Source organism: Macaca nemestrina, chromosome 7 (genome assembly GCF_043159975.1).
Source record: "Macaca nemestrina isolate mMacNem1 chromosome 7, mMacNem.hap1, whole genome shotgun sequence".
NCBI classification, from domain to species: Eukaryota; Metazoa; Chordata; class Mammalia; order Primates; family Cercopithecidae; genus Macaca; species Macaca nemestrina.
This window is the reverse complement of record NC_092131.1, coordinates 164,061,442-164,071,067: the sequence shown is the minus strand read 5'-3', so window position 1 is coordinate 164,071,067 and position 9,626 is coordinate 164,061,442.

Genomic DNA, 9,626 nt, shown 5'->3' with positions numbered 1-9,626 from the left:
AATACTTTGTTTTGTTTCCTATCAGCTCCATGATCTCTTCCAAATCCTGCTGAAGTTGTTAAAAGTAAAATTATCTCCATCTTATACATGGGAAAAGTAAACTGGCCAAAGAATTTCCTAGAGAATAGGCCCACAGAGAAGGCAGTTAAACCGGGATGGAGAGAGTTAAACATATACACCTAGGGGAGGCTGAGAACAGAAGGGAACATGAGGTGAACTGAAAATGAGCTCACTCTGCCACCCAGGCTGGAGTGCAGTGGCCAGATCTCAGCTCACTGCAAGCTCCGCCTCCCGGGTTCACGCCATTCTCCGGCCTCAGCCTCCCGAGTAGCTGGGACTACAGGCGCCCGCCACCTCGCCCGGCTAGTTTTTTGTATTTCTTAATAGAGACGGGGTTTCACCGTGTTAGCCAGGATGGTCTCGATCTCCTGACCTCGTGATCCGCCCGTCTCGGCCTCCCAAAGTGCTGGGATTACAGGCTTGAGCCACCGCGCCCGGCCTGTTTTCTTAACAATTGCAACAGTACTTGGCTTGGAAAAATAGCCATCGGGAATAGAAGGTTCGATCCTGAGGACATGGACATATGTCCACAATAATCTTAGCATAAAAGAAAAGAGAGATAGTTAAGCTTGTCTGCACTTGAAAACAAGAGGATGGGGGTATTAGGAGAAAAAGAAAGCAGAAGAGAAAAAGCGGAAGGAGAGAGGCACCAAGAAGCTGGGGATTTTATAGGATGAGAGAAGGGTATCTATTATCTAAGGATGGGATAGTGGAGAAACATTTTACAAATAAGGATGAGTGAAGTTAAATTTGAAATTATTTTTGTTTCAACATGAACTGCACTTCTGTCTGCCCATGCCATCAAAATTTTTAATAAATACATTATACTCACAAGTGCTTTGTAGGGTCTTTTGTGTAAATTAGATATGCCAAAAGTGACCATGAAAATGTGGACTTCACAGAATTTGGAGAAAACTTAGGGAGGACTTTGAACTTCTACAGGGAATGAATAGAGTTTGAGACAATCCTACCTAGTTCTTTGATACCTGCATAACAAGATTAATGTTAGTAATATTAATTCAATCAGAGAAGCAAAACCATTAGGAAGAGTGTGTGTGTGTGTGTGTGTGTGTGTGTGTGTGTGTGTGTGTGTGTGTGTTTTGATCAGGAGGAGTGGGTTTCTTATGGAAATTTGACCTGACACAATGGGGGCTGGTTAAGCAGTCCTTGTAAGGCTGTTGTCTTTGTGCACGATGCTGGAGCTTGAAGTCCACAGCATGGGTCTGCAGGAAGAGAAGATAAGATATAAAGTAGGAGTGAGCAAGTACAATCCAGAATTTACAAGGACAGAGACAGACTGCAACCCATATCAGTTATAATCGCCTCTAACCTTGATGATGTGGGCGTCGTGCCTGAAGGAGCCAAGGCTCTTTGTCACGGAGCTAAATACACATGTGGCCCAAGAGTCAGAACACTGAAGGGAGGATCCCAGAAAGGTGGAGCATTTTTAGGCCAAGCTAAAGCTGTAATTCTAATCAAACTAAATTCAATGTATTTATTAATAAATCTTAATTAAAATTCCCTAATGTTTTAAAATCAAAGATAAGTTATTATCTCTGGTAATTGTCCCTTCTGGCTACTTCATTCTCAATGATGAAAGCCTGGGGTTGGATACAGAAATCAGAAAAGACAAGAAAGGGAAATGTCCTATTGATGACCACATCCAATGCTCACTTTAATTTCTTTAAGCCCCCAGGATAATACTGTTTTGTTGTCTTCGATTATCGTTTTCTATAAGCTAATGGCCCTTCACCTATTTATGCCTAGTGTTCCATTATTGGAATGCTAAGCACGTGGGAATTATTTATATCCTACTGCTCAAGGTCATCACCAAGGTCTGATTCCAAAAATTCCAAAAGTTGTAACCTCAGGCATAAATGGGTTAATTGGAAGAGGAATCCCCAGTCCATCTGTACGTTCTGGTACAGGGAAAAATAATAGGCAAATCAGTACCTAATTTTCTGACAGAGAAAATCCATTACAAGGATGGTTGCCTTTGAAAGTATCTCAATAGGAGTCATATCAAGTCTTCTCATTTCAATGACTAGAAAAATGAATAAACTCTGGCTAGACAACTCATGAAATTATCCATCCCTGCATCATCCATCAGTCAGATGATACTGTCCCAAGCTATAGTGACTGTATAATATTCATATAAAACTTCAGCCTCGTGGGAGAAAATAAATCAAGTTTTTATACCGTCACTATTTCCTAATAAAGATTATACACCTTGAGACTGTGAAAGAATAGGGGTAATTTTTCATGGTTCCTTTAAATATACATTTCTATGTATACAAGAATATTAAATATACACAAGCATATTAAATATATTATTTTCATTAAAATAACTTTCTCATATCAGTTGAATATTTGGAGCCAGGTAAGCAAAGCTAAAATGCAAATGTGGTCCACCATAGTAAGACAAGCCATTCTACTTATGGGGCGACCTTAAATAAAAATTTCCCAGGCGTGGTAGGAAAGCAAGTGCTGATTTTTCCATCTTCTTGTTAAGTGAACATTGCTCACTTCCAGTACCATGTTTCAAAGACCAACGGGCAAATATCCAATTCTCCCAATTGTTCATTTTTCTAGAAAAATAGAGATTACAACAGAGATCACCCAGCTGCAATCAATTACAATATAGATGATGATGATGATGATTGATTGATGACCATGATATCCAGCATTTTGATGATGCATTTTTACACATGTAGTTATTAATTTTGACTAAAACTACTTTTTATATACCATTGTCTTCTGTGATGTCATGAAAAGGCCAAGTACAGCACTCCAAGTACCGGTGGACTGGGGATTTTTTAAGAAAGGGAGGAAAGGTACAGAAACAGATGCAGGAACTCTGGGTCAACCAGACCAGCAGTCAGGGCGTGTCTGAGGGTTTCAGTCCTCATCACTCCCACCACCATAACTCCCATTCACCCTTTAAAGTTCTATTTTATCTTTACTGTTATTCTTCTAATATCAGCACTATTCTCTATGAATGAATCCTTCTTATCGTGCAGCCAAAACTTATATTACTTGGGTACAGAGAACAATCACATAATACCACAAGTCTCCGTCCAGCAAAATAGTTAAAAGTACATTCTTTTTAGTTTAAACTTAAACAGCCTCATCTGACTTTTTTTTTTCTTTTCTTTTTGATGGCAGCAAACACTGGATCTGCCTCAAGCAGATTCCTTGGCTGCCCAGCAAACTTACACCAGTCCACAGAAGCCCTGAAACCTCTGAGAGGCAAGTAATAAGCAGCATGAAAATGGAACTAACGATCCACAGCCCCAGTTCTTTGTTTCCAGAAGCAACTGGTGTCCGCTTTCAGAATCTCTGAGACTGGAAATGATGGGAAATAGTAAGGGAAGCTATGTGGTCCAGAAAAAAAATAGTTGTGGACCTGAATGGCTTGCCATTATTACATTTCCCTATTGGGCCAGCATACTGCCTCTTTGCAGTTTGCCAGATTTCGCCTAACCTCATCCACATTTAAAAGTCTATGGAAAAACAGGAGGGCCTTTCAGGGGGAAATTCATTCATGTTTGGATTCAGGCAGATTTAGGAACCTTTAATAGCACTGTAATTACCCTGCAGGGCACACCACAGAGCAGCCAGCAAGCTCTCCCTCAATGGACACAAAATTTCCTCTGGAATTTACAGAGCAGAAACCTTAAACACACATCGCCATAAGAACCAGATTACATAATGTCTCCATCACCCTCCTGACAGCTACAATTATGAGTCAATCCCTGGTTTAAATATGAAACCGGAAGCTCCGTGTTTCCCCTCTGACTATGTGGCAGGCTAAGTTGAGCTCTTCGGGGCTGTCAGTTTGGAGATCTGAGCTGCTCCCACAGTCACTAATTTAGCATGAGACCAAATGACGGGGTAATTAAAAGCAGCACCGCAGAGACCCGCTCCAGGACCAGATGTTCTCCTTGTTTAATCATTGCCCACATAAGGAACAGAAATAGCCCCCTCCTTTAATTTTTCCTTTTCTTTATCCTCTCCAGATAATTTCCGGCTTCTGATCTTTCAATCCCACAAAATAAAATAAAAATAAAAGCCCCATTAGGAAAGATGACATGTTATTGAACATATGACTGTAAGTTGCAATGCACTCTTGTAGTCTCCTCTTTGTACTTCTTGAAGCATTCCAGCTCATAAGACATTAAGTTGCCCTGGCAACCTCACATGACTAACAGCTCCAGAGAGCCCCACCTAACTGCAAGGGCTCATTTAAGTCAACATGGGCCACCCCAGCACTTAGTAGCCTAGGGCTGAGTAAATAGCCTTGCTTTTTGGTTTTTTAGGACAGGCTGGAGGAGGCGGCCCCTCCCCTTTTATTGCCCCAAACACAGGATAAATAAGTCTCCACCCTAACTTCTCCAGGAACTTGACTAAAAGGGCCATGGGTCATCTGGCAAATCAAGGCGAGGTCTTCTCTTCACGTTTCTGGCTTCTGGACAAATAAGGCAGAAGAAAAGGGAAGTTGAGCTAATAATGTATACCTTCTAAAAATGGAAAAGCAGTATGCAATATAGCTATCTCAATCTTATCAAATCTGACGAGGCAGCTTTCCTATGTCCCTTGGGATCCAGAGTCTGGTCTCTATCTACATAGCAGGGTTCCCTGGCATTAAAGCACTAGAGGCCTTGAGGACAGTCTTGGAAATCAGGAGAATAGAGATCCAACTCTAATTCCACCATTTGTGACAACAGACAAGCCGCTTTACCTCTCTGAGGTAATTTCTTAATTGGCAGTATGGAATGACAATCCTTGTTTTTTTCTCTTCTGGGACCTGTCTCTGCAAACTTTCTCCTCATCCACAATTCCCAAGCATGTGGAGTTCTAGGATCTCAAGATAAAAGGTGCTAATGAATTGTGAGTATTTCCAGATAAATAGGTATAGTCTTTTTAAAAAAACAAGTAAATCAAAATTTTTAAAACATGATCACTTGAGATTTTTGACTTTATGAAGGTAATCAGACAAGAACCTTTGATCCTTGCTTTCACTAATCCCTTCTGAATCATTGATTATTTGCTAGCATCAGGTAGATCGACTCAAGTCACTGCCTAGTAATGACCAATCTGAAATGAGGATAAAGGTGCTCTACAAAAGCATATTGTAAATCAGAAAGAAACAGAAATACTCAATGATTTGATGAAAACTCACTAGTTCTGTACAGGGAGGGAACCACAACTGTTACTACTATACAACTTTTGTTCTACCCTGGAATCACCTCCCATGTGAGAGTTTTAAGTGGGTTGTATTCACCTGGTTAAATAGACAAGCACGGGACAGTCTGAAAAAGAGTCTCCACTTTCAGGGATGACGCCCACATCAAGACAAAATGATGACTAGAATAACAGCCAAACCGACCCACAGGACAAGAAACAAAGTTGTGGTCAGCCATGTTTGGCATATTGCCCCTGACACAAACAAGGAATCATGGGGGTCCCATCTTTAAACAGACTTTATATTACTCACCATCTGATCAGTGTGATTGTGTGTGTGTGTGTGTGTGTGTGTGTGTGTGTGTGTGTGTGTGTGTGTGTGTTTGATGTAAGAGTGAGGGGAGAAGACAGGAGCATGCATTTGCTTACCGAGGCATTACTTGAGTGGTATTTCCTGCAGACATGTGGAGGTATATTTAAGGTAGCAAGTACTCTAATATCTCATGTTTATCAACTTCCTGATTGGGATGCAAAAGTGTGTTGGATTTTCTCAGTGGAAAACATATTCGTGTATTCCAGACCTCAGAGGAAAACAATGAAATAGAAGTCTAAACCAGGCCCAAAATAACAAGAACCATGGAGACACATTAGGGCAACGTATAAGAAACAATGATGTCCATCATGCATGGCCACTACTCTTCCCTCCCTGCTTCCCTGGGGGGTTTAAAGAATCAGTGATTGACTAGGCACACTTCTTACGAATATAAAACATGATTCATGTTTGCCAGTATTAACCATCCACTCACTTGGAAAAAGTGACTTCTCCACCTGAGTGCCGCGCTCTCCTTTGGGTCATTTCAGGAAACACTTGTAGCATGTTTTTGCTCTCAGAAATGTTTTCCAACCCTTTCCCTCAAACTTCTCCTGAACTTATGCCTCGCCCGAGGACCCCAAAGACCTACCATGCTCTCCCTATTTCTTATTTAGATTTATAAGGAACAGAAAACAGCCAGCAAGTTAGTATCAATCCCTACACTCCTGAATGTATTCGTTCATTCATTAGACATATTTGTTGAACCCTTATCAGGGCCAGGGACTGCTCTGGGCACAGGAGATACAGAAAAAAAGACAGGTTTGGCTGGGTGCAGTGTCTCCCTCCTGTAATTGGAGCCCTTCAGGAGGCCAAGGTGGGGCGGCAGGATAGCTTGAGGCCGGCATACTGCAGGCTGCGATGATTGCACACTACACTCTAGCCTGGAAGAGCGTGCAGGACTCTGTCTTCGTTTGTTGTTGTTGTTTTGTTGCTGTTGTTGTTTAAAGGTTCACGTTCTCAAGGAGGCATACACTAGTGGAAGGACACATTGGACAACTAGCCCTAGTAAAAAGTGACACAAAGGCAACCAAACAGAGGCCCCAATGGGATCTCTTTGTTTACTGGACTTCCAGTCCCACGTATCTTCCACGTGTGCAGGTATATAAAGTGTCCCCCTCCAACTTGGAAAGAATTCCACAAGCACTCAGAACTTCATGACATTTGTTCCCTGGCTTTGTGATATTCACTTTAACATACCACAAATATGAAGCTCAGAGAGGCTGTGTGGATTTTCTGAGGTCACACAGTTGTCTCAATGGAAAAAGTAGGGAAATGTTATAAAATAATACGAGTATCAAAATAGCTGTCCCCTCGTCGTCCTTCAACACTTGCAGGTTACATCACTTTGCAGGTCTGGCTGTGACATCACTTCTCGATAGGCGACACAGCCCACCCCACCACTGAGAAAATGGAAAATGCTGAGCGGTAACCTCAGAAACAACTTCCTCCTGCAAACGCAATTTCTTTTCCGCCTAAACCTTTACAGCAGGGAAGGCGGGTGTAAGGCGCACCAAAGAGCCTTTCAAAGTAGGAACCCCGGCCTGCAGGTCAGCCTGGATGGTGTCCAAATTGGATCCCACCCCTGGTGAAAACCAATCTGCTTCTGGGTGCGCGTTTCTGATGTTACAGAACGTCTGCGAGAGAGGGAGCTCAAGTTCCTGCCTGCTCTCGAAGTAACCCGGCCCACAAAGGTGCACACACACGTCCGAGACAGAAAAAAGCTTGCCGGTCGTTCCCTCCTCCCAGGCCTGCAATGAAATACGCTTTAATTGCATCAAAGGGTTCTTCTCAATGGGGTTTCAGAGGCGCGAGAGCGGCGTTCCCAGCGAGGGTTCCTTTCCGGCTGGCCAGCATTCCTCAGCCCTGCGCGGGGAAGGGGATGGGGCTCCTTGGGCAGGGCCTGAGGCTCATTTCCATTCCTGTCGCATACAGCCTCTGTTGTGCGGGCCGGGCCTGCAGAGGGTAGCCGCGGCTGCCTACGAACAAAGCCCCATTCATCCCCAGGGACGCTTCCTCCCCGCCGGCCCGCGGCCGCAGATGGGCTGGCCTGGGCACGCCATCCTGCAACCCGGGCGCGCGGCCCGGCCTGGCGCGCACAGGGATCCGATTCAGGACGCCGGGGCTGGCCGGGGCGACCCGGGCTGCTTTTTCAGCAGGCTCCACAATGAGGATCGGCTGAAACTCGCTTTCATTTCTGGGCCGGGGACAGGCAGACACTGAGTCCTTTCAGCCGGGAAATCCTCAGTTTACTCACGGCTCGTTGGGAGCGAAGATGTCAATTTCCACTGCCCTCTCCCGGCCTCCCCCACCCCTGCCCCCTCGGGATGGTACGGTCCGAAGTTTCCCAAGTTGTGAGAGGACTTTGTTTCTCCTCTGCGGCCTCTGAAATCCCGACGAAAGGGTCATTTCCTGACTTTTGTGTCTCTTCAATCCAGTGCCTTGAACGTTCTTACCCTCTTGTTGTGACTGAGTGCTTAATTGCAAGGCTGCTCCCTAACTTTTTTTCAGAGCTGTAACATTCCTCTAGGTTCAAGTTTGGGACCGTGGCTTCACAACAAAGACCGGTTTTTTCCTCCCCCTCCTCACTCCTGGGAAAAAGAAAAAAAGGAAAAGAAAGAAAGCAAAACGCGTTTGTTCAGCAGCAACCATGTTCACAGATTGCGAGCACGTTTCCTCCGGCCCCACACGTTAGACCAACAACAGGTTAATGCCACGGAGAGCTCTAACGCCAAATCGAAGGGCTACAGTCTCACTTTTTCTCAAGTCTCAGGCAGCTGGGGGAGTTGGGGCAGTGTGTGCTTAATTTCTAGTCCACAATCTAAAACAGAAACAGCCTCCAGATCTACATTCCTAGGCTCTGGCTTAAACAGGGAATGGTAGAATCAAAGAACACCAGATATAGGAAGACTTATCAACCCTAATGCATTCATTTTACAGATAAGAAACAGATAAAATCTAAGAGGGGAAGTGACTTGTCCACCCTCCAAAAGAAGCTGGTTCATCCCAGTAAAAATTGCCTCAAACAAACTTAAAAATCATTTTCAAAAAGAAAACCTCCAAGAAAAAAGTGTTGTTCAAAAATATGTTTTCTTTTCTCCCTTTGTGTCAGAAAAAGTTGTCTCTGAGTTGGTGGGCAAAGGGTGGGAACCCAGGTTTGAAATGAGGATTAGAAAAAAACCTTCAAGTATCTTTCCAAAGAATGCTCTCTGTGTTTCTTTCACTTCCTGCATTTTGAACATTGCTACTCTCTCTCTTCAAAGTACAGTCATTCCCCCGTATCCGTTGGGATTGGTTCCAGGACACACCCCCACCCATAACCCAAACCTTGGGTGCTGAAGTCCCTTACGTAAAACGCAACATATTTGCATATAGCCTATGCACATCCACCCTTATCCTTTACTTCGTCTCTAAATTACTTACAATGCCTTAAACAATGCCTACACATCACTCAATTCTCCTGGATTCAACGTAGTACTCTGTGTGTGGGGCAAATTCACGGTTTGCTTTTTGGAACTTTGTGGAATTTATTTTCTGAATATTTTTTATCTGCGGTTGGTTGAGTCCATGGATGCAGAACTGATGGATACAGAGGGCCGACTGTATTGCATCCTTGGTGTGGCTAAAAAAAATACAACAAAATAAAAACTGGTTACTTGCTACTCCAAGACTTCTTTCGTCTTGCAGGAAAAAACCTTCACAATCTTAAAATGGAGATAGGATTACTTTGCATGGGTTATTTCTAAATGTACAAAATGAATCAGTATACACACAGAGAGAGAGAGAGGAGTGCTCGTCACGTACCAAGTACCATACTAAGCACTTTACATGCATTACCTCATTGAATCCTCGCAATAGCCTATGAGGAAGATACTATTACTAACCCCATTTTACAGGAAACAAACCAAAGCTAAGAGGGGTTAATTTTAACTTTATCAAGGTCACACAGATGTTAAATGGCCAAGCCAAGCAATGTGACTCCTGGTCTTGATCTCGTTCACACAAGGCTTCG